Source organism: Meriones unguiculatus, chromosome 7, assembly GCF_030254825.1.
Source record: "Meriones unguiculatus strain TT.TT164.6M chromosome 7, Bangor_MerUng_6.1, whole genome shotgun sequence".
Classification (NCBI taxonomy): Eukaryota; Metazoa; Chordata; class Mammalia; order Rodentia; family Muridae; genus Meriones; species Meriones unguiculatus.
Window position 1 is genome coordinate 40,386,792 of NC_083355.1, and position 27,887 is coordinate 40,414,678.

The following is a 27,887-nucleotide window of genomic DNA, read 5'->3' on the forward strand; positions in this document are numbered from 1 at the left end:
CTGTGAAATTATACTTTTTCATAAAGTACTTCTATAGTTTATTCACTTCAGTTGGTATTTTGGTGTGTTGGTGGCTCAAATGAGAATGCCCCTAATAGGCCCAGATGTTTGACCACTTGGTCCTTAGTTGGTGGTGGTGTTTGGGGAGGTTTAGGAGGTGTGGCCTTGGTGGAGAAGTATGTCATGTGAGGAGAGGGTTTGAGAGTTGAAAGCTTGTGCTATTTCCAGTTCACTCTCTCTGGTTTCTGATTGCATTTGGAGGTGTGAGCTCTCCATTTCCTGCTCCTGCCCCCATCATCCCTGCCAGGACAGACTCTCCACTCTCTGGCACCAAAATAAACTTCCTTCTGGAAGTTGCTTTTGGTCCTGGTGTTTTATCCAAGCAGCAGGAAAAGTAACCAATACAAGATGGTTATCTTTTCAAAAATTATTAACACTGGGTGTCACAGTGCATACTTTTAATCCCAGAATTCAGAAACCAGGGATGGGCAGATCAGGACCACAGAGTTACATGGTAAGACCCTGATCACAAAGAAAAAATAGTATTTTTAATTTGTTGCTGATTGTACAAATCCAGTGACTTTGTTATTGTATTTTTTTTTATCCAGTCACTTGCTAAACTGTTATTAAAACCAATAATTTCTCCTGATCTCTGGTGACTTGCATATGTGGATAATGAATATCTTCATTTTTTTCTGGTCCCTGTACCTTTACTCCTCTCATCAGCACAGTGATGAATGGAAAAGCCACAAGAGGCGTTCAGTCCGTCACTAAGACAAAAGTGTGGCTGCGGATGGACCTTTAGAGGCTAAGGAGATTGCATTTCAGTGGACAAAGGGTTCCTTTTGAATCTATCTTGAATGAATAGTAAGATTTATTTAAATTTTACTAAGATATAATAATTTAGCTGGGCATGGTGACACACGCCTGTAATCCCAGCACTCAGGGAGGAAGAGGCAGGTGGATCTCTGTGAGTTTGAGGCCAGCCTGGTCTACAAAGTGAGTTCAGGACAGCTGGGGCTACACAGAGAAACCCTGTCTTGAAAAACCAAAACCAAAACAAAAAAATAAAAAATAAAAAAGATATATATATATTTAAATCTGGCAATGTGGCAAATATATTAGTTAATATCTAACAGAAATAATCTTGTCTTCTTGACATGAATACAATTTGGTCAGGTGTTTTTTGTTTTTTGTTTTCCTTTTTTCAGAGACTGAGTCTCACTATGTAGCCATGGCTGTCCCAGAACTCACTCTGTAGACCAAGCTGGGCTCAAACTCAGATTCTCCTGCCTCTGCCTCCCAAGTGCTGGGATGAAAGGTTTGTGCCACTACACCTGGCTTCCTTCCTTCCTTCTTTCCTTCCTTTACTTCTTTCTTCCTTAAAATATGGGATTGTTGGTGTGTGTGCCTGTGTGTGTGTGTGTGTGTGTGTACATTTGAGTACAGGTGCCTGCAGAGGCCAGAGGTGTGTGATCCTGTGGAGCTGGAGTAACAGGTGGTTGTGAGCCACCTGATCTGGGTGTGGGGGAACTGAACTCAGGTCCTCTGGGAGAGCAGTACATGCTTGTAACTGCCGAGCCTTCTCCCCAGCGCTAGGTTTCTTTCATAAGAAAGAATTTAGGATTCTTTTCATTTTTGAGATAGAGTCTCTCTGTGTGGCCCTAGCTGTCCTGGAACTTGCTGGCCTTGAACTTACAGAGAGCCACTTGTGTCTGCCTCCTGATTAAAGGCATACACTACCATGCTGGGCTATAATGCTGATTAAAAAAAGATGTATTTTTGAAACTATGCGTATGAGTGTACAGGTGCCCGGGATGGCCAACAGTAGCAGATCCGCTTAGAGCTGGAGGAACAGGCAGTTGTGAGCTGATGTGGGTGGCAGGAGTTGAACTCTGGTTCTCTGGAAGAGCAGTGGGTGTTCTTTACCACTGAGTTATCTCTCCGACCCTACAATGCTAAGTTTTTTTTTCAAGACAGGGTTTCTCTGGGTAGCCATGGCTGTCCTGGAACTCGCTCTGTAGACCAAGCTGGCCTCTAACTCACAGAGATCTATCTGCTTCTGCCTCCCGAATGCTAGATTAAAGGCATGTGCCTTCTCTGCCTGGCTACAATGCTAAGTTTTTAAATGCTTCCGTTTAAATTTTTTTATTGCATTCATTTATTGAGTGTGTCGGGGGGCAGGTATGTGTACCATGGTGTGTATGTGAAGGTCAGAAGAGAAAAGTGAGGGGTCCGTTTTCTTCTTCCACTATCTAGGCTTCAGGGATTGAACTCAGGTCACCAGATTTGGTGGCAAACCCCTTTCCCACTGAGCCATCCTACACATTTATTGCCAATTGTCTTAGTTCCTGTTCTGTTTCTGTGAAGAGGTACTATGACCATGAAAAGCAACTCTTGGAAAAGGAAGGATTTAATTGGGAAAATGCTTACAGTTTGAGAGGGTCAGTCCATTATCTTCAGATAGGCATGGTGCTGCAGCAGTAGCAGTAGCTGAGAGTTTTACATCCTGACCCACAGGTGGAGAGAGAGAGACACACACAGGGACACAGACACTGGGTGTGGCGTGGGTTTTCCCACCCTCAGTGATATATTTCCTCCAACAAGGCCACACCTCTTAATTCTTTTCAAATAGTTCGTCAACTAGAGACTGAGCATGCAAATAAATGAGCCTGAGAAAGCCATTCTCATCAAATCATCACACTAATTTTACAAATTTGTATCTACGGCCACCAGTAAGATTGTCTGTGTTTTCCACTGTGCGTCTTGGTGGTAAGTTCATGCTGGCTTGCTGGGATGAACTATCAGTGTTTCATCTCTTCTGAGGTCTGAAAGAGCTTCCTTGTTCTTGAACTGATGGATCAAAGCTGTTAGTCAGCTCTAAACTAGCTCAATTTCCTTAGTAGCTGTGACTATTTAGATTTTTTAATTTCTTCATGGATCTTCTACTTCCCTATGAATTTGTTCATGTTTTTTCACAGTTTTCAAATTTGTTGCCATAGAGTTGTAAGTTATACATTTGAAGATTTCTTAATAATTTATTTAATTTTATTTTATGTACATTAGTGTGAAGGTGTCAGGTCTCTTGGAATTGGCGTTACAGACAGCCATGAGCTGCCATATGGGTACTGGGGAACTGAATCCAGGTCCTTTGGAAGAGCAGACAGTGCTCTTAACCACTGAGCCCTCTCTCTGGCCCCAATTTGAGAATTTCTTAACCAAGTATAAAAATGCTCGAAGAAGTACCACAGTGCTAGGGATATAATCTCAGCCCTTGGGAGGCTGAGGCAGGAGGATTGAAAGTGAGTTAGAGGTCATCTGCTCTACATAGTGAGACCCTGACTGAGTGGAAGGAAGGAAAGAGGGAAGGAAGGAAGGAAGGAAGGAAGGAAGGAAGGAAGGAGGGAGGGAAGGAAGGAGGGAAGGAGGGAGAGAAGAAAGAAGGAGGGAAGGAAGGAGGGAAGGAAGGAAGGAAGGAAGGAAAGAAGGAGGGAGAGAAGAAAGAAGGAGGGAAGGAGGGAAGGAAGGAGGGAAGGAAGGAAAGAAGAAGGAGGGAAGGAAGGAGGGGAGGAAGGAAAGAAGAAGGAAGGAAGGAAGGAGGGAAGGAAGGAGAGAAGAAAGCAGGAGGGAAGGAAGGAGGAAAGGAAGAAAGGAGGGAAAGAGGGAGAGAAGAAAGAAGGAGGGAAGGAGGGAGGGAAGGAAGGAAGGAAGGAAGGAGGGAAAGATCTGAGAACCATAGAAGAAAGAAACACTAAAGGGAAACTGGAAAGATTGGATGTGGAAGAGCCCACACCAAGGGAAGGAGCCTTCTGACAGCATTGATGGGCAGGAAAGCAGAGGAGCCCCCGGGAGCACATGGCTGCTGTCTGGAAGTACCTCGTTTGAGCAATCGATAAAGTTTGATTCATGTGGGAAATCACAGGGCAGTAAAAATGTGTTATGCCGAGTGTCTCACAATGCCAGCCAGCAAGAATCACACATTGAACACATAAAATGAATATATGAAGCCAGCTTCCTCGGCTATGACTCCAGCCACTGCAGGAGCTTTTAGGGGTTGCTAATAAAATACTAATGTGTTTTGGCTATCTGACTTCACATCCAAGATGGCGAAGCACTGTTTGCAGAGAGCCATGCCTCTTGCTTCCCAAAGCCCAGAGCTCTCTCTGTGGCTGTCATCAAATGGTGGCTTTCAGGAGTCCTTGCCTTTGCATGACGCCCTGGGTCTGACAATGAAGGAGGTGTCTCTAGCTGAAGGCGGGCGGTGCTTTCGTCCTCATGTCTGAGGTCTGCTTTGACATCCGAAGTTGTTGGTCAGAGGCAGGGTTTTCTCCTGTTCCTATCATGCTTTCTGAGGGGCTGGTATCCTGGGCTACATACCCTAGCCCTCAGCATTGTCCTCAAAGGCCCATTTATTTTCTTGACCCCCAAGCCTGCATCACACACCTTCCTCTCTTACCTAGTTGGCTGTGAATTTCATCTCTGCCCAGTGTGGGGTTCTCACTCTGGGGACCCATTTGTGCTCTCTAATGCCCAGATTGCAAACCTGATCTTTTAGCTCTGCCCCAAGAGACAGGGTACAGCCAAGGCAGAGAGCCATTGGCTTAGTCAGCTGTTTCCCCAGTGGAAGGAAGAAAAAATATAATAAAGGGGGGAGGCTCTTGTCACAAACTTTGAGGCAGGCCCTTTTCAGGACAGAGCACTCTCAACTGTTCTACTGTGCCATGGCTGCCATGGGTATTTCCAGGGAGGAAATGCACAGAGAATTATCCTTGATAAAGTAAACCCAGTTTCTTAGGCGGGTTGAGTTAATCCACTGCGCACTTCTACAAAAACCCTCAAGCGGGCTGCTGACATGGAATCTGGAGCAAGAATCGCAAGATCATAGACGTGCATCCGGGAGCTGGAGCTATAGCTCACTGGTAGAGAGCTTGCCTAGAATACAGGAGACCCTGGGTACCGTGCCCAGCCCTGCACGGACTGAGTGTAGCTGTGCAAGCCCACAATCCCAGCTCTCAGAAAGTGGAGGCAGGAGGATCACAGATCAAGGTCACCCATGGGTACGTAGCAAGTTAGAGGCCACGCTGGCCTCCGTGAGACTGTCTCAAAGAAGAAAAACAGTGCTTGTGTCTGAGAGCAAATAACCACATTTGTCCCTCTCCTCAGTGCTCCCCAGGGGGAGCCTGGCCCTGGGCCAGCCCTTGACAATCATCACTCCTACCTTCTCAACCGCCCGGGGAAGCTGAGTGTTTGCCATGTTTTTAGCGTGGTTAGCTAGGATGAGAACAGGGAGCCATACCCCTCCTTGTGGTAAGGTCCAGATGCCAGCTTGCCAGCTCTACATAACCTTGGGCCTCGCACACAACTTCTGCCCAATCCGTAGCTGAGAAAGGGTGAACTCTCATCCTGGTCTGGCCGGGCTTCCCTCGGGGTGAACGGAGATAAACAAGCAAATGCAGGCACATGGTTGAGCAGCCATACGGACTTTGATCCATGTCAGTGGGAGAAGCAACAGGTGTTGGCTGACCCACACATTCCTTAGGGCGAGCAGGTTCGAGTTAATCTTTATTATATGAGCTTCAGATATTGTCCAGTGACCCCAGCTTGCACAGCTCGCTGACATATCTCAAGTGCTCTCTGGGACGGAGCTTCCTGGATTCGGTGCGGACCAGCTGAGCTGTCTCCACAGCCTAACACTTAAAAAAAGTTTTATGCCTTTTTTTTTTTTTTTTTTTTTTGACAGAGTCTTTGAGTGGCCTGGAAATCACAAAGCAGGCTAGGCTGGCTGGCCAGCAAGATCCAGGGATCCCAGTGCTGGGATTACAGGCACTTTGAGAACACAGATTTCTGTAAACTGCCTTTGCTGAAAACAGCTTCTTGAGGGGAAGGAAGGGGGAGAGACTGAGGGGATGGACTTTGATCCAAATCAGAAAGATGTCGCCATTACAACGGAGTTGCGTAGGAGGATGGTGAACGTCACCCTAAGGGCCCAGTGAGTGACGCTGCTGGCATTCTGTACACAGAAGTGATGAGTGATGGGCTGTAGTCATAACCTGCTCACTATTTGGCTGTTGTCTTTATTCTAATATTGTTTTCATGTTAATCTTCATATCTCTGCCACTCCCGGCATACTGGAGTTTCAGCGACCCATGGAAGAGCTTTCTTTGGGGGCTTCCCCGGTTTCTGGAGCTTTCCTTCCATCACACACAGAACTAGGTCCTCTCTAAGGTCCTATGTTGAGGTCCTGACCCTGGCACCTACCTTGGTGTGACAATACATGGAGAGAGAGTATTAAGAATTTATTTTATGTATATAAGTGTTTTCTCTCTCTTTCTCTTTTATTTTCTTTGAGAGTCTCACTATGTAGGCCTGTCTGGCCTGGAATGCGTTATGTGAAACAGGCTATCCTGGAACTCAAAGAGGTCTCCTGAGTACTGGGGTTAAAGACAATCTGAGTGTTTTGTCTTGCTTGTTTATAACTGCGTCATATGTGTGCAGTACCCACTGTGGCCAGAAGAGGTCATCAGATTCCTTGGAATGGGTGTTACAGACCGTTGAGGCACTGGGGACAGACCTCAGGTCCTCTACAAGAGCAGCAAGTGCCCTTAACCACTGAGCCATCTCTCCAGGCACAAGACAGAGTTTTGGAGAGGTAGCTGAGTTAAAATGGGATTATTCTAGAGGTCCTAAGCCAACACAATTGTTGTCTTTGTAATAAGAGATTATAACACAGACACACCCAGAGGGAAAGCCACACAAAGACACGGAGAGAAGCTGCCATCTACAAGCCAGGGAGGCATGCTCGGAAGAACCCGACCCTGGAGCACCGGAACCTTGAGGAAACCAAGTGTTCTGCCCGCCCCCACCCATCATCAGGGTCTGTTGTAGTGGACTGGGCAAATGAAAGCACCCTAACTTTCAGCAGCCTGTAAAACTCTGCAAATCTGGAGACCCAACAGAGGCTTTTCCGCAGCTAGGCACCACAGACTGTTAGAGAGTCCAGCAGGAACCTACCTCCTCCTCACCTGCCCCATCTGGGAGGCCATCTTGGACCAGGGAAGCTTCAGAAGAGACGTGAAGAAGCAGTTAGAACACAGCTAGGAGAAGATGCCGCTGAGCCAGCCACGAAGCTGCCTGTCTTCTGGCCATTTTGAGGAGGGGATATTCATCTCAGAAACCTGCAGGCCAGGCTGGCACCTTCTAAGGCTGCACTGTCCAGCACGGGAACTGTCAGCCACGGGCCTGCCAAACATTTGAAGATGCATGGTGAGTGTGAAATACACAGAAGCTTGGGGGTAGGGAAAAGCTAAAAATATCTCATTTATTGTATTGATTACATATTGACACGAGAGTTTTCATATACTAAATTAGCTAAAAACATCTCTTCACAATGAATTCTACAAGCTGCTTTTAACTTTTCCAACATGGCTACAATACATTAACAACAACGTAAGTGACTTACACTGTATTTCTATTCTGAGAGAGAGAGAGAGAGAGAGAGAGAGAGAGAGAGAGTATGTGTGTGCTCTGCAGATCCCATTCTGCACAGCCAACCCTACTGAGTGTCCAGGGTGGTCTACACACACCCAGGACATGGTAAGGAGACCTGTCCCTTCCCCAGAGGACAGCTGTGCCTCTGCTTTTAAAAGTGGCCGCCAGAGCCCTCCTCATTCATGGCTCTTCCTGGGTCAGCGTTTCATTATTCATTCAGTATATAGATTATAACGCATCACCAAGCCCAACCAGCAAACGATGGGGACAGCGCTCTGTTTAATGGCCAGCCTCGCTCTGGCTCTGTGGCTGTGATTTCTGGGCTTGCGGCAATGGCCTCAGGCCTGCAGGGCTCTTCCAGCACATACCTCAGCCTTCTCCTTCCCTGGGACTGTTACCCAGTGCAGCCCGGCGTTCAGCCTTGGCCGCAGAGCCTGATTCCGGGCTCTGCTCACTCCCATATTTGTCCACTCAGTGTTGTTGAGCCTTTCAGTGTGTTAGACGCTGTGCTGGACACTGGGCTGAAGACTGGCAAGCGCCACGTTAGAACCCTCAATGGGGAAGGGAGGGACAGATTCTCGGGAAGACTTCTTTCAGGCGGTCTCTTGGGTTTTGAAGGGTGAATAGGAGCCGTACTGCAGAGGGAGTAATCTCAGCTTTGTAAGCCTTGCTACAGTCCCCCAGAGAGCCCTGCTGTCCTCCTGACCATTACATTTGTATCTCTGGGGTAAGGTCAGGCCTCAGCATTCCTTGAGTGCATTAGGGGGAATAGAATTGAGGCAATCTTAATTTATTTTTATTTTATTTCTTTATTATTTATTTATTTATTTATTTATTTATTTTTACCATAGCTTGAAGACAAGTCTCCAAGGACTAAGCACGTTTCTCCGGTCTACCCAGGAGTCTGAGGGCAATGCAAGGATACGGGTTTTGAAAGTAGATAGCAAATGCTGGCTGCCAGAAATCAGCCTGTACCATGTTTATTTATTTAGGCCTTTGATAGCTGGACAAGTGTTTATTGAGTGTCTACTTTGTGCCAGTTATTGGGCGCTTGACAGTGAATACGATCTTGTTTTTGCTTTCCTGGGGCTCACTGCCTCAAGGGGGAGGGAATGAGATACTTCTCAAGCCGTGTGGGGAGACTGTGGAACTAGAGCTCCCACAGGAAGGCTCCCCAAGACAGCCCTCGGCAGCCAGGGAAAGTTTCCTTGAGGGACTAGCTGGGCAGAACCCATCAGGTGAAAGGGCAGGGAAGAGATTGGTGGAAGCAACTTTCCGTGCAAAAGCCCAGGGGCAGGAATGAGCTTGGCGAATTCAGAGAATTGCTAGTGTTTACATTGGCTGGAGTGTGAAATGTGGTGTGGGGGAGGGTTCAGAAAGAAATTGTGAAGCCTGCCAGATGGCTCGGGAGGCAAAGGTGCTCGCTGCCAAGCCCTGGAAACGTGGTAAGAGGAGAACACCAACTCCTGTTAAGTTGTCCTTTCACCTCCATGTGTATGTGTGCGCGACACACACGGGCTCACACGCACACACACCAACCCTCATGCTCACACACATACTCTCTGTCTCTCTCTCTCTCACACACAGATAAATCTAAAGAGACGTTTTAAAAAGAAAGATTGGAAAATATTGGCGCAGGCCCGATGGTAGTAAGCCTTTCAAGCAGAGGTGTGGAGTCTGTGTTTTGTGCTGTGGACGGTGGGAAGCGCCCATCAGTGGTGTCACTGAGTTGAGTCGCAGCTGGGGTGCGAGTCCTCTGGGGATGGCGGTGGGCTGAGGTGGTGGGAAGGGGAGGAGCAAGTAGAGTCAAGAACCAGTTCACGGCGCTGGAGCCCTTGCTCTGTGCAGCTCTGTCCCAGGAGACTTGTCTGCTGTGCCTTGGCCCCCTCCACCTCTCCTCTGCTCAGGCTCCCCCCTTGTCACTGCTGCCTGAAACCTCCAGGGTGATCTGGGCTGTTTCCCACGGCCTGGGGGGACTGCTGTCCTCTGTCCATCCCTCCCTCCTTCCATCTGGGAGCCTCCACACTCACGTGGTTGTGACCCATCTCTGTCCCTCCACTTGGGCATTTTGCTGACAGTGGTAAATGGCTCCACTGTGCATGAGAATGAATTTAGACAAATGTGGGAGCTGGTGTGTGTGTGTGAAGACTCTGGGCAGGGAACCTTCCCCTGGAAGCATCAGGACCCAGCCTTAGCCTTTACCCTCGTGAGGGAGCCAGGAGGGCACGTCATGACTGGTTCCTGTGAGGTATCTTCTTGCTTAGTCAATTTTTGAGTGAGGACTGGGATGTCAGAGCATCCCAAACTTTAAAACGATGAGACACAGGCTGACTGAAGTTGGTCTATGGTGACAGTGATGTGTTGAGGACATCGGAAAGGGGCTGCTTTGAGTAAAGACATCAGCGGCCACGCTAGCTCAGACAGCTGACTGGGTATTTCCTGGGAGAACGTGGCTTTGACTTGTGGTGCAGGGGGAAAAATGTGTGTGTGTGTGTGTGTGTGTGTGTGTGTGCTTCCGGATTTAAAGGATTAGCTTGGTTCTTGCTCATTTGTGGTTCACATCTTATTTTGGCCATGGACCTCTGTTCTTGTTTGTCTGTCTGTTTCCCTCAAACTTTGTGTGTATAAGCTGTGTTGATGTAGAACCCCAGGCTCATCCATGGCAAGCAAGCAAGTTACCACTGGGTCACACCCCAGGCCGAGGATGAAACAGGTTTACAGTCATTAAGGCGACCTGTCATTGCTGGGCCCCTGGAAGTGGCCAGCTATTGCTGTGACCTGTGCCCACCGAGACCGAACACAGTGATGGGTGAGAAGGCTGGCCACAATAGTGAACGGTGGGAAACGGAAGGGGATTGTGCTGGGAACCGCTTTTGTCTGTCTGTCTGTCTGTTTGTTTCTGATCAAGTGGCTTCCCACTTGGGGTGTCATTGTACACACACAGCTGTGCCTCCTCTGCTTTCCCCTGCCAGGGTGAGGCTCTGCCAGGGGGTGTGTCCCAATCACCCCCTGAAGTGACTTCAAAGGAGTGTCCCACCTGGTGTGAGTCAGGATGTGGGGAGAAGAGCCAGGACTGAAGCCAGGCACAGGCCCGGGCAGACTCAGGAGGCCAGGTATTCAGTGGAAAACGGGACCGTGGGAAACAGGACTGGCTCCAAATGCTCACCAGCCGGAGGGGAGGGGAGGGGAGGGGTGGAAGAGGGAGGGAAGGAGAGGAGGGAACTTCTTCTAGGAAAAAAAAAAAGAGGATGGGGGCAGAGGAAAAGAGAGGAGGGAAGGAGTTGCAGGGGAGGGAAGGGAAGGCGGGAGGAGAGAAGCTTGCACTCTGCAGCTTCACAGTGTGAAAAATCCAACATTGCCAAGCTCTACCCTAGGCGTGAAGAGTGGCTGCTATGTGGTGAGGAGCAGGGGCCGCCCGGCTTGACTGGGGCACCTCTGTGCTTTCAGCTTTGGTGTGACTCACACATACACAGAAGAGCTGAAGAGCAACCAGTGAACCAATCGGCCCTCAGGGCCAAGGAGTGCTGGGCTCTGTCTGGGCTTCCTTGCTCTCCACAGCCATTTCTTACTTTGGAATCTCACCATTCCTATCTGGAATTCCATGCGAATTTCTTCGTCTAGTCTCTGGGAACTCTCCCATCTATCATTCACTCAGCAACATCCCTCCGCTACCCCCTGCTGAAAATGGTGTGATGGCTGCCACACGCTCACCCTCTCTTCCTCCCTTTGAGGATCTCCCAGAGCCCTTGAAGGCACCAGGCAAACCTTGCGGAGTGCTACCTCAAGCTCCTTGGTGTCAGTCAGTTTTGTTGTACATACGACTACAAGGTAAACGGAATGCATGTTGAGAGATTCATTTATGTCTGTTTATTTATTTGTTTATTTATTTATTTTTCATGACAGGGTTTCTCTGTGTAGCTCTGGCTGTTCTGGAACTCATTCTGTAGACCAGGCTGGCCTTGAACTCACAGACATCTGCCTGCCTCTGCCTCCTGAGTGCTGGGATTAAAGGCATGTGCCACTGTACCTGGCTTCACTTACTTTTCTTGCAGGAGGAGGTTTGAGGCCTTGTTTTAGAAATGGTCTATGGTTTCTCAGTAGCCTTCAGGGAGTTCCCTCCTTACTGAAACTCTCCGCCATCCTCTGTCTACCCTTCCTGGGCTCTAGAGTTTGTTGTTCTACTCCTCTTCCCGTTTCCACACACGGGAGGAAAGGAAGCCTTCACTCTCTGAACCAGGCCTGTACTGAGAGATTCACAGAGAACATTCTACTTTCTCCTCTGTAGCCAACAGAGAGATGTGGCTACCCTAGTTTTGGAGAAAAGGAAGCTTGCAGGCAGAAAATGACTTTCTCATGTCATGGGTGTACCAAGTAGTAGGCCTATGACTGTAACTTGAGGTCACTATTCTCTTTCTTTTGAGACAAGAGTTCTGTTGTGTAGCACCGGCTGGCCTGGAACTCATGATTCTCCGGCCTTGCCTGCTGAGTGCTGGGATTATGTCAGCCAGTGTCACTGTGTCTGGCTTCAAAGTGGAATTTTGTGAAACTCCCAAGCCTGGCAGTCATCAGTCTACCCGGGGTCCTCTGCTGGCTCCTCCCCTTGCCTGATACTGTACCCGCAGCTGCAGAGATTTCTATGTGTCTTGGTGGTTCCCTTCCGACCTCAGTGAACTGGGGTGACAATTTCTGTCTCTCTGGGTTACTCAGACGGTCTGAGGTAGCAAAACAGTGGAAATTATTTGAGCATGGTCCACTCCATGTGTTGCGTCGTTCCTGCCATTAGGGTCGCCCTGACTTCTCTAAGACACTGGATGGTTTTGCAGGGGCGGGATGGGGGATGGGGGAGGGTACCATTACCTAGTGAAAACAGCGGTGGAATGGACTTCTTCCTCGTCTCAGAGGCCTGGGGCGAGTTCCACGGTCTTTGCATATCCAAACATGGAGAACTTTCTAGAAGGCATCCTCTAACAGGAAGGCGGAAGCTGTTTCTCCAGCTGGAGCAGGTGGATGAGGGTGTTCACTGAGGGTGGCCCCGGGGGTCACAGAGCTGAACCAGAAGCTGGCGGGTCTCCAGAGAGAGGGTTCTCCTGCGGGTTCTAATCCGGTTCGGCCCTCAATGGCCCGGTTGCGGTTGCGTTGTGATCCCTAGCGCTTGTCGGTTGAGACTGTGCTTGCGGCAGAGAGGTTTGATGCGGTGACACCCTGCCCCCGTTCTTCCTGCTTCGAAGCAACGGCCCACTTCAAGTCTCGGTGGCTTCGGATGCCAGGTCGCAGCTCAGGGCCCTGGTAGAAAGTTTTTGACCAGTCCTGGTTCTCCCAGCACAGGCAGGTGCTTTGGTTCTTCCCAGCATCTCCGTAACTCCTCCAGCGGTGAGGACTCAGGATGTATTTTCTGCTTCAGTGTGGTTCTGCATGCTGCAAGGGTGAAAGCGGGCACACCCAGCCCAGGATTCAACATGCCCTCTGGGGCGCCCTGGAGTGCCTCGGCGGGGTGGGGCCCGGTGACTCCTTCAGCCCGTGGGAGTGCTGGAGGGGGAAGGAAGCTTGTGTCGGCCACTGGTGTTTGGAGATATTTGCCTAGCATTCCCAAGTCTGACGTGAACGAGATGGGACCTTTCTGCTAAGCCACCAAGATTTCGAGATGTCTCTGCCGTGACAGCTGCACTAATGACCTAATGCTGTCAGCATTTACACGAGTTTCCCAGTTTGCTGAGCATTCCCCTAATCTTCCCAGTTCAGGCCCGGACTCTCCCACGGAGTCATGGATCTCCCTCCCAGCTCTTCAGCTGTGATCCCTACCCTTCATCCTTAATTAATCCCCGGCCCTCCTGATAGGCCTCCAGGGTTTTCTCTGCTTGACGGGGATCCAGGAAGCTAGGCAGGAAGGGAGAGGCAGGGTGGAGTAAACAGTGGTTACAGGAGCTCGGCAGCCCTGCAACATTAGTGCCCATAGCCGAACCCCAACCTCCAAGGGCTGTCGTAGGAATTTAATGTGAAGCTGCAGCCACAGCTGCTTACAGAATCCTCAGCCCCGATTCTGGATGGAGGACGTGGTGACGGATAGCAGTTACTGTGACTACTAAGATGAAAAAGGTGCTTCAGGGCTGAGGTGGGAGCTCAGCCCAGCTGTGAGTTCCGCTTTGGCCTCCGCTCTGGCCTCCGCTCAGGAGCAGGACCCCAGACAGGATCATTTCAGAGTGTGATAGAGGGAATCCCCCTTCCTCCCCACACCGACTGGGACCACATGACGGAATGGTCTGTGTCTTCACAGCCGGGTACTTTCACTCAGCTACCTTTGGTTAGAAGGAAGAACTTGCTCTGTCTCCTCCCTTCTCGTAGAGCGGAGACGGGGTAGCGGTGAGTTCAGTAACATGCTTATTGAGCCTTTACAGACATCGGATTGGAAGTGTAAACTAACAAAGACTTTGTTTTGAAAGCGTTCTCGGTGAAGTGAGGCGGGCAGGAGGTGAAACACTAAAGGGAGGTGGGCGCGGCAGTGAGAACTAGAGTGAGCAGCCTCCGTGGAGGGAATATCCAAGCTGACTTGTGCACCAGGAGCGCCAGTGCCGAGGGTGGGCCCTCAGGAGGGAGAATGGCCTGCAGCTGCTGGTCTCTTCCCACTGCCCCACCCCTTAGGCTGGCTGCGCAGGGGAGCATGGACAGATGTCCCAAGAACAGAAAGGTCTTGCCTGGTTGAAGCTCCTGAGGAGGCAGGCCAGAGAGACAGTGACCAGTGTCTGTCAGCAGAGCTGAGCAGGCCACTATGAGGGTGGGCTCAGGGCAGGGAAAAGGATGGGTCCAGGTTTGTTTTCCGGAGGCCACTTTCATTGTCTGTGTCTTCACTGTCATGGCCAAGCCAAGGCAGAGGCAGGGAGGCTAAGAGCTCAGCATCCAAGCTGTGTTCCGTTCCTTCACAGCTGCACCTTTTGGTCCCATCCTGGGGAGCATGTGTCACCGTGGCAACAAGTGGAAAGACATTTCTGGCTTTAAAAGATGTGTGTGTATCTACGCGCCAAAGTCATTCGTGTGTCTCCGTGCTGATACATAGACACATCTTTCTCCATCAAGTCCTCTCCACCCAGCTGGGGGTGTGTTGACTTTGAAGCTTAGCTGGTTTCTCCTCAGAGAAGTCACACTGTACAGAGATGGGCGATCAGCAGGCCTCAAAACTCCTGCTCTTTGTCATGCCTACAAGAATGCCTTTGTCAGACAGAGCTGCACGGAACATGGCCCTCGGATAAAGAGGCGGAAGGGCAAAAGGCAAAGGTGGCTCCTTTCAACGCTCACCATTCTTGTCCTATTTGGTCAGAGAGGCTCACCAAGATGGTCAGGAACAGAAACTTTCAGAGCCCGCCCCTGGCTTCTGCATGGTTGACGCTCCTTTTCAGATTTCCGTTAGGCTGGGACCATGCCTCCATCATGGCATCCGGGCTCCTCAGGCTCAGGCTGTTTCATTAACCAAACACTTACTAGACATACGGAACCAGGTACTGTGCTGGGGACGGGGTAGAGCGTAAACGAGACGAGTTCATCTGGGTTTACCTCATAATGGGGGCAGATGGACAACAGCCTAGTGAACCAGCATTTGAGGATGGCCACTGTGGACATCGGCTTGTTCAGGAAGACAAAGGGGTGATTTGTTAGGTTGATAGGCCTCCTCAAGCTTGGCTGGCAGCCAGGGTGCCTCGCTTTTTCTTGCACATGCCACCTTTGATGGTCCACCAGAGCCCCTCAACTGGCCACTCTTCTTCTTGGAAAGCGATTTTCCTCATTTCCTTTGTGGCCATGGGCTTTGCATTCATTTAGTTCTCAACTCCTCAAACAGGGGCCCCACAAGTCAAAATAGCCCTTGTTTTATGCTTATGATCCGCCTCAGCCACCTGTGAGCCATTGGCTTGGTAAGGAAACCGAATTCTCTGTGCAGTCAGTGGAGAGTTTGTGCCTGTGGGCATGGCTATAAAGATATAGATATAGTGCTATCTTTCGTGTCAGTATTTGCTTTTATCTTGATTGAAGTGAGATCTCTTTGTTGTTCATCATGGGGTTCTCCAGGCTAGCTGGTCAGAGAGCTCTTGGAAACCCTCCTGTCTTCTCCTCCCATCTTGCAGTAGGAACACTGGCATATCACACACACACACACACACACACAACGTCTATCTTTGAATGGGTTCTGTTGACTCAAACTCAAGAGCTTATGCCTGAGTGGCACATGCTTTTATCCACCGAGCCATCTCCCGAGCACTGGAGGGTTGTAACCGAGGAATTAGAGGCTGGGGGAGAGAGGAGCACTCGGACATGGCTGTCGCATTGATTTGCCCTAGGAGGGCTAACGTTCTTGACAGTTTACCTGCACGCAGCTCACCGTGGATTCCGGGAACCCCTGGAATTTGCTGTTTCGCATCTGAAGCCTTAGGCAAGGACAGTAACTCTAACTGTCTGATTAGATTTTCTTTTCTTTCTTTTTTGTGCCACAGTCCAGCTACATGTCCCAGACTCTCCTGGAGCTGGTGACTCTCCTGCCTCGACCTTTCAAGCGCTGCTGGGATTACAGGCGTGCCAGCACATCGGTTGCGTCCAGTTCCTGCTGGCACTGGGAGCTGCTCCCTAGGCATGGTGCTTGGCCTCTGGCTTCTGGGCCTAGGTGGGTGTCCGGGTCCCCATTTCCCTCCCCCACCCCCCACCCCTACCCCAGTCCCTCCCAGCGTCTCCTCATGGGCACAGCCAGGATAAGGAGTTGAGTGTGAGCTGTGCAGAGCAGTGTCAGGAAGCCCGGGGTGGCTGGGAAGACACCCAGGCCTCTTAAGTCACATGGCGCTTCCTCACCACGGAAACAGACCAGTTCTGAGGCAATCCCTGACTGCTCTCTCCCTCCCCTAAGGGAGGTGGGCTCTTGTCTAGCCCTGGGGTCTCCTGAAGGCCCTGAGCTATGGCGTTGTCACCAACACCACAGGCAGCTCCTAAGTGCAGGTGCAGGACTCGTGGAAGAAACAGCAGATGAAAACTTCCTCTGCAAAGGCTGCGCCCCTGAGAAGCCAGTTTCCTTTTTTAGACATGTCCTGTCCATCCATGCAGGCCCTTGGTGGGCAGGGGTTGATCTAATAAGATAGAAACAGGGCAGCAGGCTCACTGCCAGCCATGCAGGACTGTGCTTTGCCCTCAAGACGTCCCTGTGCTCTTCGCCATGCGGATCTGGGCCCCGGTTTGCGGCCTGAACCGGGCTAACAGTGGCGGGCTGGGCTGTTCTTATTTTAGTCGTGGTGTGCCACGGAATCCAAGGTGCCTGACAATCATTGACGGGACCATTAGTTTTGTCCCGGGTCTCCCTCACAAAAGGCAGCAGAAGTGCTGCCAGCTCTCGGAGGCAGACGCTGTCCTGTTTACGAGCTTAGACTTAATGAGCTATGGTGTGATACTTAATTCTGTAACACCTAGCGGGAGCCACGCTGGGCTTACAGTTAGCTGTGTGTAACAGAGGGGAAATCACGGCTGTGATGACATCACTCGTTGACTTACCTGTGACTTGACTCTACTGGCACCCTCCTTAACATGCGAGACAGGCCGGTTCCTAACCCGTGGTCCATACTATGGGATTCCCAGGCTCAGGTTGCTTTTAGGGACCTCCTGTATGGCTTCCACTTGTGTCTTACTTCTCTGGCTCCAGATGCAGGGAGACAGTTTTTTTATTTCTTTTTTTTTTATTATTATTACTGTAAAAGAAAAAAAACCCCACAGGGTAAAACTTACCATTTTAACTATTTTTTTAAAGATATAAACCTTATTTTATGTATTTTTTTAAAGATGTAAATCTTATTTTATGTATATGAGTGTTCTATCTGCATTTACACCTGCCAGAAGAGGGAATCAGTTCACATTATAGATGGTTGTGAGCCACCACGTGGTTGCTGGGAATTGAACTCATGACCTTTGGAAGAGCAGACAGTGCTCTTAACCACTGAGCCATCTCTCCATCTTAACTATTTAAAAATGTACAGGTCAGTAGTGGCTAGTAATCCACTACTGCTTATCTCCCCCCCCCTCATTCTTCCTCACCCCTGCCCCACTCTCACCCCCAAGAATCTGGCACCCAGGCTTTTCTGGAACTTGTGATTTTCCCATCTTAGCCTCATGAGTGTGAAGGTGACAGTTGTGTGAAACCATGGCCAGTCCCCATATATTCTTCTCAAAGGAAAAATTACTTATTTATTTTATGTGTAAGGGTGCTTTGCCTACGTGTATGTCCGTGCATCCGGTGCCTGCAGAGGCTGGAAGAGGGCATCGGATCTCCCCAAACTGGATTACAGACAATCATGAGTGAGCCTCTTCGTGGGTGTTAGGATTGAACCCAGGTCCTCTGGAAGAGTAGCCAGTGCTCTTAACTGCTGAGCCACCTCTTCAGCATCCCCCTTCCTCTCTTTGTTGTGCAGCCAGTGCCACAGAGGGTAGAAAGGCTATGCCTCAGGAGAGGTGCCAGCCGGACCTCCTGAAGCAGAGACTGGTCCTGGCCTCCTTTGGTTCCATGCTGCAGGATGGTAACGCACAGTTCCCATCCTCCTGTCTCATACTTGCTCCTTAATTTCCCTCTAGGAGACCCCTCCTCCTCACCCCTCTGGGAAGAGGTGGCATGTGTCCCAGGCCTGTCTGGCTCATCGGGGTCCTCTGGACAGCACCTGGCTGGGTTAAAGATAGACAAGGAGCCAGTGAAAGTAAAGCTTCTGCTTGTCCTGGAACTGGGGGGTCAGACTGTCCTGGGGATGCTCAGCTGAGAGGATGTGAGCCTGGGGATGCTGGCAAACCAGAGTAAACCTGCTGGCAAGGGAAAACTCACCCAGCCAGCATCGAGAACAGAAGAAAGACACTCCGGAAGACTGGGTGTAGACACAAATCTCACCTTCAGTTGGGGAAGCCTGTCACGTCTGCTTCCTTTCCTTCCTCCCTGTTAAGAATATCCTATTTTAATAATTGCATATGGGTGTTTAGCCTGCATTTGCTTCTGTGTACCACATGCTTGCCTGGTACTCTGGGAGGCGAGAAGAGGGTGTCAGGTCCTCTAGAACTGAAATTACAGAGCACTGTGAACTACCATGGAGGTGCTGGGAATTGAACCCAGATACTCTTAACAGCTGAGCCATAGCTGCAGCATCCCCTCCACCCTCCCTTTGACAGAGTTCCATGTGGTCCAGGCTGGCCTCAAACTTGCTGTAGAGTTAAGGGCGACCTTGAACTTCCGATCCTCTAGCTTTCACCTGCAGTGACAGGCAGGCATGCACCACTACACCCAGTTTCCTTGGGTGCTGGGGACTCTGCTCAGGGCTTTAAGCATGCCGGGCAAGCACTGTGCTGAGATGCCCCAACGGCCTCCACCATGCCACTTACTTTTCCACATTAGGTGCCTGAATGAGGCTTTTGTACATCGCAAACCTATATCCTTGGTTAAACAGACAATGAAGGCTACAAAGGGGAGGTTGTGGTTGGGTGGACGGGAATGGCCGTAGGACAAGAAAATGCCTTCAGTATCACCCTCATTTCCTTATTCACCAGCCCAGACCTGACTTCCATGCTGGAGCTTTTTCCTAGGAGCTGCCATCATATTGCAGAGGAGGAAGATGAGGTGTGGTGATGTGAAGGTTTCCATAGGGACCTTTCCAGAGATGCAAAGATAGGCTTCTCCATCAGCCCAGGGCCAGAAGTAAGACAACAAGATGAAGGGACAGGAGTCCCTTAAAACTTAAAAAATTTTTTTTTGACACTTAGTGTCTATGTTTGGTGGGGGTACTTTTGGCATTTAGCACGTGTATTTGGTGGGGGAGGGGGACCATGCTCTGTGCCACGTGGAGGTCAGACAGGCACATGGAGACACAGCTGAGAACTCATGTCTCATCCACAAGCAAGGAGGCAGAGAGAGACAGAGACAGACAGAATCAGAGACAGACAGACACAGGGACAGAGACAGAGTCAGACAGAGAGACAGACAAAGATAGACAGACAGACACCACAGACAGACACACAGACACAGATGGATAGACTGACGGATGGACAGGGAGAAACATGCACACAGAGAGACACAGAGACACACAACCACAGACACAGAGAGACATACGCACAGCCACAGACGCAGAGAGACATACACACAGAGACACAGAAATACTCAGAGAGACACAGAGAGACACAGAGTAACATAGACCAAGACTGACTGACCGACCGAGTTTGACTGAGTCCTACAGATGGAGACAGAGACTAGAAAGAGTGTGAGTCTTTTGACACCTCACAGCCCACTCTCAGTGACAGTCCTAATCTCTCCCACACAACGCCACCAACTGGGGCCAAGTATTCAATCCTATGAGTGCATGGGAGCCATTCTCATCCAAACCACCGCAGGGGCTGTGGGGAGGGCCGCCTGTCTGCTAGAGGGAAGAAAAGTTCTCTCGAAAAGACCCTAGTGGTGGGAGCTGCAGCCTTGGGAGGGGCGGGCACAGGAGTGTGTTGGCAAGGAAGAGGAGCAGGTCCCGGCTGCCTATGCTCCAGTGAGCTCCTGGCCACACTGGGGCTATGGATTTAAGTGTGCAGCCCTCTGGAGGAAGGCAGGTGTTCTGTCTGGAACTGTTTTGCCGGGGGAAGATGGGGAGATGCGGGAGGTGCTGCCGCATGAAGATGCTACAAATACGTGGGAGTTTTGCAGTTACAGCACTCCTGATGTCGGGGGCTTCGTAGAGGTTCTGGTCTGCCGAACGTATTGAGGTGGTGGAGCAGAAGAGTGTGCTCGTGGGCTGCCAGGGTCATCACACCGAGTAAATAACAGATATCTAAGGATACTGGAAGGCGGTTTCTCCTTGGAGAAGGGGTGCGCAGACACAGGTAAGGGAGCGGGGAAAGCTAGAAAGAACTGAGGAGCTGGCTGGGTTTTTATTTGTCTGTGTAGATATCTAGATACATTCACACTAGTGGTTGTACAGTTTCAGATCTATGTAAATCCACGTGGCTAGAGTTGTCAGTGTATGGACATGTACTTGCAGCGTTTGGCCTCCGAGGTCCCAGAAGCAACGGAGCTCACGGTGCTCCTCCTGGCTCTTGGCCTCTGTAACCATTGTCGATTACGATGAGCCAAAGCTTCCTGGAGGAGATGCTGCTCCAAGGTGATCCTGGAACAGGTGCTGTAAGGTAAGGACTCGTTTAGAGGGAAACTTGGAAAGGACAAAGGAGTTGTCTAGAAAGGTGGGGACACTGGCAAGATTTTCATGAGGCCTGTGGATTGGCTGTCGATTTCCTTGGAAGGCCTGGTTATGAACCCAGGATGTGCGGCCTGCTCTCCAAGGCTTCAGAAAACGCTACAACTGTGTCTTCTCCGCACACGTGGAGACAGTGAGGTCCACACGCATGCAGCGAAGCCACTGTGGGAAACTAGTCACGGCTGGGAAACCGGGGCAAGAAAAACAGGGCAGCTTTGGCACTCTCACAGCTTTTCTGCAAATCCACCATCGTTTCAAAATAAAATGTATCTCAAAAAAGGGTTTAAAAGCCCACTCAGCCTGACTAATCCCCAGGGGACCGCATGACACGTGAGAGCATTTCTGTCCGTTCTTTAATGTGAATTTTTATGTAGTTAAAATCGTACTGTATGTACAACTTTATAGCCCCCTGTGTCATTGAGCATAGTAACATAAACACGGCTCTAAGTGTTACTACAGTCTCCATAAACATTGTCTTTAATGGCCATGGGACGCGCCACTGCGCGGCTCCGTCTGAGCTTAGCAAGCCAGCTCTCCTAGGGCCGTATGTGAGTTACTGCCCTCCACAGCCATAAATCCTGATGCAGGGAGTAGCTCTGATGATAAAGCAGCTCGTGTTTCCTTTAGAGCAATCTTCAGAAACGGAATTATGAAGGCACTGAACATCTTAATGCAGCTAGTTCGTGCCCCCCCCAAATGCTTTCACAAGCTCTTGAGCAATAGAGCAGTTCCTAGCAGCCAGAGTGATCTTTACTTTCTGCAGTCCCTCACCCGTGTTTTAGAATCCTTTACTCGGTCTGCGCGCGTGTGAGCGTGTGTGCACGCGGTGGCACACGTCCTACATCCCAGCACTCAGGAGGCAGAGGCAGGTGGATCTCTGTGAGCTCAGACCAGCCTGGTCTACGTCATGAGCTTCAGGACAGCCAGGGCTCCACAGAGAGACCCTGCCTCAAGAACAAAACAAAAAACCCTTAACTCCTTTTCCTTTTCTTAAGACATGGAATGCTTCACGGATTTTCTCATCATTCTTGTGTAGGGGCCACGCTATCTTTTCTGTACTGTTGCTGACTAGTCCTGGCTGGTGAAGCAGGCACAGCGAGGCTCTTCCGATAGATGAAGGGCCGTGACTTACTGTATGGTCTGTTGATTTCTAGGGAAGCCTAGGCTCCTCACTGGTGTCAGCATGTTCTTCTTTGGCTTAATGTAGGCCAGTTGCTTTTCTGAGAACCGAGACCACACACCCATTCTGTTTTGTGTAGAGACTTGTCCTAAGACCAGAATCCATGGTGCCCACACCTGGTTCTTTCTAGAACCATCTACATTTCAAGTTGATCATGTGACTAGCTCTTCCCCTACCCCACCTCCAACTCAAGGGGTATTCAAGGGGCTGCAGCCTGGCTGTGGCCACTGAGTCCTGCTCAGTGTTCACTGCCTGGCCGGCAAGCAGCTCCTACCACCTTCATCCTAATAGGCTTTGTTTTCCTTTATATCATTTGGGTAGGATCAGGATTACAGAAGCAATTTATAGTCTGTAAAAAGTCAGGCATTCCGGAAAGGTATAAAAGAGAAACCCTACCCATCCCAAAGTCACGTCCTTCATCGCTGCACAGGGGTGATTTGTGGAGGTGGTCCAGAGCTTAGCCAGGATAAGGGTGTGTTCTGAGTGCACACGACAGTTAGATGGAGACCAGTAATGTAGGGCGGGCGCGTTCCGAGGACGTTACCAACCAGTACCAACACGGCAGCCCCTGGCTCAGAACCATACTTGTCAGTATCTTACAGGACACTGGGACAAGCCTGGGTGATACCTGTAAGCACTTGGGAGGTGGGTGCGAGCCAGCCTGGGCTACTACCGCATGGCAAGACCCTGTCTCAGAAATCAAGTAGGACATTCAAGATGAACACTCATTGCGTTAAACTGGTAGATAGCTGGATCTCCACGTCAGAAGAACTGGCGTCCAAATGCTGCGGCGAAGAGCCGCCACACGCACGGTGTCTCTTTGAAAAGTGATTTAGACAAGTGCTTGTGGGGACTAGAACGAGAAAACTCTAACACCGCGACCTGAGAAAACAGACAAGCCTGAGTGTCTAAAACCTAATGGCTAAAAGGTGAAAGTCACTGAAATGGGATAAGTGGGTGTTTTTATCCAAACCAAAATCTTCAAGAGTGCTAGTGAGATACAGAACAATCTGTGAAACATTGAGGAGAACCCCTCCACCCGCTCCCTGTGTGATGCTATCCCAGCACTCTGCCGCTCAGCACACAGCCACCCTCTTGGCGAGTGGCACGGCGGAATCTGGTTCTGCATAGGGGCAGCAGGCATCTCCCGTAGCAAGATTGTAGAAGAGCAGTGCTCTCCTTAAAAAGCTGGGTGTGAGCCAGGCACGGTGGCACACGCCGAGAATCCCGGCACCCTGGGAGGCAGAGGCAGGCAGATCTGTTGTGAGTTTGAGGCCAGCCCGGTCTACAAAGTCAGTCCAGGACAGTCAAGGCTACACAGAGAAACCCTTTCTCAAAACAACAACAACAAGAGCTGAGTGTGATGACGGTGCCCGTAATCCTAATATTGGAGAGGTAGAGACCAGTAGGTCCTGGGAACCACCGGCCAGCTAGCCTAGCCTACTGGGCCATTTCTAACCCAGTGAGAGACGCTGTCTCAAAAAGAAAAACAAACGAAAAAGCTGGGCTGGAGAGATGGTTAAGAGCACGTACTGCTCTTATAGGGAGGGGGCCTGAGTGTGTCCCCAGCACTCACGTTAGGCTGCTCCAGGGAATCAAACACCTCGTGCCGAGACCACCCGCACTCATGTGCACACACTCACACAAACAATTAGAAAGAAATTAAGGAAAATAAATCTTAAGGAAGGTAGGTGGCGCCTAAGGTGGATGTCTGAGGTTGACTTCTGAGTCCTCACGTCTGCGCAGGAGCACATATATCCTCCCTCTACATCTTGCTCATATACACGTATAAATCCATCTGAGGTTTGGTTTGGGCTAAGCTCAGGTCACATGCTAAGCAGCGGAGTCTGAATCTGAACTCAAGGTCAGGCGATTCTAAAGCCTCTGCTATACCTAGCTGCCATCCAGCCTGGGTCGGATTTGAACCCATGGCCCTCTGCTTTCAGGGGAGCTGGAGATCCATTTCCCCAGATGGTCAAGGTTAAGTTTAGTCTCATTTTGAGTTGAACCTTAAGGATCTCTTTCCCCAGAACATCCAAGACCTAACTCAGTGGGAAATCGGGTCAGGAACTGTCAGAGTCAGAATGGTCCTCAGGCCACACCTGGTCAAATCAGACCAGGAAGTGTCAAAGCCCAGGTCGAAAGCCACATCTGAGGACAGGGAAAAAGGCAGAGTGGCTGTACAAGGCTCTACAGCCTCCAGCTGCCCCCACTCCTGTCAGGGATGGTGTCCTCTCCACTGCGACCTCAGAGTCTCAAGGTGCTGGTCTGTGACAGAGTGAATGAAGAGTGGGGACCGGACTCCCGCAGCTGACCCCCCTCTGTTGCTATCAAGATGGCTCAGAGGCTGAGGTCCTGCCCACTACTGTCATCTTCATGAACATGGACAAGCCACTGTAAACCTTTTCTTGACAGCAAAGGCTGCTCTTTCAAGGATCGTGTTGAAGACTAAATGAAATGACCTAGTGTCTCTCCGGGGCTCAATGAATGTTCTCATTCCCTCTTTCCAGGGCCTCTGGGTCTCTTTCCTTTTCCTTCTCACTTTCCTTTCTTTCTCCTTTCCTTTTCATTATTCCTATTTTTTTGTTTCTTTGAGACCGGATTTCACATAGCTCAGAGTGGCCTTGTGTTCTCTTTACAGCTGAAGCTGGCCCTGTACTTTCTAAGTAGCCAAAGATAATGTTGAACTCCCGATCTTCTTGCTTCCTCCTCCCAAGTGCTGCAATTATAGGCTTCACCACCATGCCTGGCCCTTAAAAAAGACTGTTGAGCCAGGTGGTGGTGGTACATCAGCACTTGGGAGGCAGAGGCAGGTGGATCTCTAAGTTCAAGGCCAGCCTGGTCTACAAAGCAAGTTCCAGGGCAGCTAGTGCTACAAAGAGAAATCCTGTCTTGAAAAGAAAAAAAAAAAAAAAAATCTATATATATCTATATATCTCATCCAATGCCAGGTCTTTCAGGTACCCAGAAGCAAACCCTCCTTTTTCCTCCCCGAATCCTCAGGCTAGTCTTGAAGTCCTGGCTTCAAGCAATCCTACTGCCTCAGCGTACTGGGTAGCCAGTGCCTGGCTTTTTTCTGGGTCATTCATTTATTTTTTGGGAGTGGTGACTGAACCTAGGGCCTTGCTCCTCTACAGTTCCAAAGAACACCCCCAAGACATCTGAAGAGACAACAGATTTCTGAGAGGGCCAGGCCAACTTGGCCTACACAGTGAGTTCTAGCCCAGCCAGAAAAACACAGTGAAACAAAACAAAACAAAACAAAACAAACAAACAAACAAAAACCCCTGTCATTCTTAGGTCAGGGAGAAGGCTCAGTCAGACAAGTGCTGCCACACAAGCATGTGACCAGAATTTGACTTCAGACATGTAAAAGAGCTGGGTGTGGTGGAGGTGCATTCTTGCTCATTCAGAGCAAAAGGGCTGGAGATGAGGGTTCCTTGGCCAGCCAGCCTTGTTAATTTAGACTGAGAGTTCTAGGCTAGCGGATAAGAGACACTCTCAGAAAAACATGGTAGGCAGTTCCTGAGGAATGACACCATGGTTGACCCTAACCTTTACACATACACAGAACAGACACACACACACACACACACACACACACACACACACACACACATGACTGTGCCCAAATGATCTGGCACTGCTGTTCCTTCTCACACTGACCTCTCCTCCCCCCCCTTCTTTGTCATTTTCTTAATTTCTTATCTCCTTCATCTTCCCATCTTATCCCTTCTGACTTTAAAAAAATAAAGCCAGGCATGTTGGCACAAGCTGACAGCCAACATTTAGGGTGCCGAGCAGTCAGATTCCAAGTTCAAGACCAATGTGGGCTACATACACACGTAGCAAGACTCCTACCCATCTCAGTAAAAAAGCATAATCCATAAGAGTGCTTTCTGTGTAGGCATGAGGGACTCAGTTCAGAACCCCAGCACCCGGGCTGAGAGCTGGTGTGTGCCTGCAGTTCCAGCACTGGAGACTTGGGGGTGCCCAGAAATGGGATTGCTGGCTTTTGTTAGCTACCAACCTAGCTGGGAAAGTGGTGAAAGTCCTGCCTCATGTACAAACCATACAAAACCAGGCATTTCTGACTTCTAGACAAAGCCAACAGAAGCCGAATTCCTGATGGACCTGAGCGCCTGTCTTGTCTCTCCTGTTGCCGTGCAGAATGGCAGGAGCGATTCCGCAGAGCACCCACGAAGACATCTACGAGTTTTACGCAGGCAGTGCTAATCTGCCAGGCTGCATTTCTTCTTAATTCACGTGACTTTGGCTGGTCTCTTTCTGTCTTTGTCTCTGTCTCTCTGTCTCTGTGTCTGTATGCATGAATTCGCATGTGGGAATGTTGTTTATTTCACTGGCATCTTGATTCTTTTAAAGTTTCTGTGACCTTTTCCCAAACAAAGGATTTGAAGCCTTGTTGTATTTATTGCAATTGTTTTTATTTTCCAGTCTTTGATTTTGCCTTTTCATCGAATTGCAATTATTTTGATGAATGGAGGTGCTTAGCTTTCAGTTATCTCTTCCATTTCCTCTTGGAGACTTCCCACTTGCTTTTGTGACTGTTGTCTATCCCAATTTGCTTTTACTTTTTTTCTTTAGTTGTTTCTTTTCCTTTTTTTTTTTTTTTTTAAAGAGAAAAATCTCATGTTGCTCAGACTGACCTTGAACTCACCATGAGGCAGATACTGGCCTTAACTTAGAGTCTCCTGCCTCCACTTCCCAGGTGCTGGATTACAGATGAATACCACATACTCACCTCAGTCTTAGTCTTATGAGATTCCATAAGCAAACAGTTCAGGGGTGTGATGGGGAAACATATACGTCAGAAATGGTTGTCAGCTGCTTGTCCCAGAAAACTCTGGTGGAGGGTGGCATAAGCAAAGTCGTTTTCAAACTTTGGCATCTACCATAGGGAGGCTCTGGGTTCAAACCCCAGCTCCTCCCAAACCAGTCACTCAGACCACGGGCTTTGGTGAACTTGATTTCAGGGTCCCATCACAGAATTTTAGGTTTGGAGTGGGACATTTCTGACACATTCTTATTTAGCTCTTGCCCTGCTTGTGTCAGAAACATATTAGGACATGAAACTACCTAAATTGTAATGTTACCTCCTAAAACCAGAAAGTCCAAACACAGACAGGAACGGAGACTGATTTAATATCTCAGCGACATCCGGTTCCTTTGGTTGAGTCTTGACTCTCACCTGGGCAATATGGCTGCCATTGTCCTAGCAACTTCCTCACTTACTAGCATTCTCATCAGGAGAAGGGAGAGGGTGAGGAAACTTACTTTTTTTGTTTGTGAAATAGGTTCTCTGTAGCTTAGACTGCAGACTTAGCCCCAACTGCTGGGATTTCAGGCAAGCGCCACCGCCCCTGACTTAAGGATTGCCTTCTGACATTGCTAGGCACATGGCTGCTTTGACCTAAAATTGCCTGCAAAGAGCCAGGAAGGGATGGGAAAGAGGGTTTTGGGTGGAAGGTAGCCCCCTACCCTAAGGACCTCCGTATGTTAGAGGAGGGGCAGATGATCAGTTCAATCCTCGGATCCCCTATCTCCTGGCCAGATGTCACCAGGGCAGACACAGGACTGGGCTGGCTTGGCATCTAAGCTGGCTCTGCTGCCTGGCCTCAGATCCGAAGCTGGCCAGGTATATGGATGCCTTCTTGCCGGAACTCCTCGTTAAATAACTGGCCCCAGGCTTAAGCTTGAAACGCTGCTTGCTTTTTTGAGTTCTCCTCATCAGGAGTCTAGAGCTCTGCCACCGGTCAGCATCTGACCTGCCTGGATGTCCCAGGTGTCCCCTGGGTCCCCGTAGAAGCTTTCCAGGGCAGACTTCAGCCCCGGAAAACTTTGCTTGGGGCCTCTGCACGCTGTTGACCTCATGCCTTTCCATTGCCTACATCTGAGGCTATTTTCTTCCTTTCTCGGGAGGGCCAGGGCTGCTCACTGGCACCATCAGGGTGGGAGTTAGGACAAGAGGGTTCCCA

The 27,887-nt window shown here is 49.8% G+C and overlaps 2 long non-coding RNA genes across 3 annotated transcripts; both read left to right on the forward strand.

The window, feature by feature from the left end:
- Positions 1-7,151: 7,151 nt before the first annotated feature.
- Positions 7,152-16,124, forward strand: LOC132655195 (uncharacterized). 2 transcript variants are annotated; one of them, XR_009592891.1, is made up of 4 exons: positions 7,152-7,263; positions 8,340-10,297; positions 10,461-10,601; positions 15,963-16,124. It is a non-coding gene; the product is annotated as an uncharacterized LOC132655195 (long non-coding RNA). The 2 variants fall into 2 exon arrangements; XR_009592890.1 differs by having other exon boundaries at positions 8,340-10,601.
- A 121-nt stretch (positions 16,125-16,245) lies between these two features.
- Positions 16,246-26,323, forward strand: LOC132655194 (uncharacterized). The gene is made up of 3 exons (XR_009592889.1): positions 16,246-20,340; positions 20,439-20,643; positions 25,993-26,323. It is a non-coding gene; the product is annotated as an uncharacterized LOC132655194 (long non-coding RNA).
- The last annotated feature ends 1,564 nt before the right edge of the window (positions 26,324-27,887 follow it).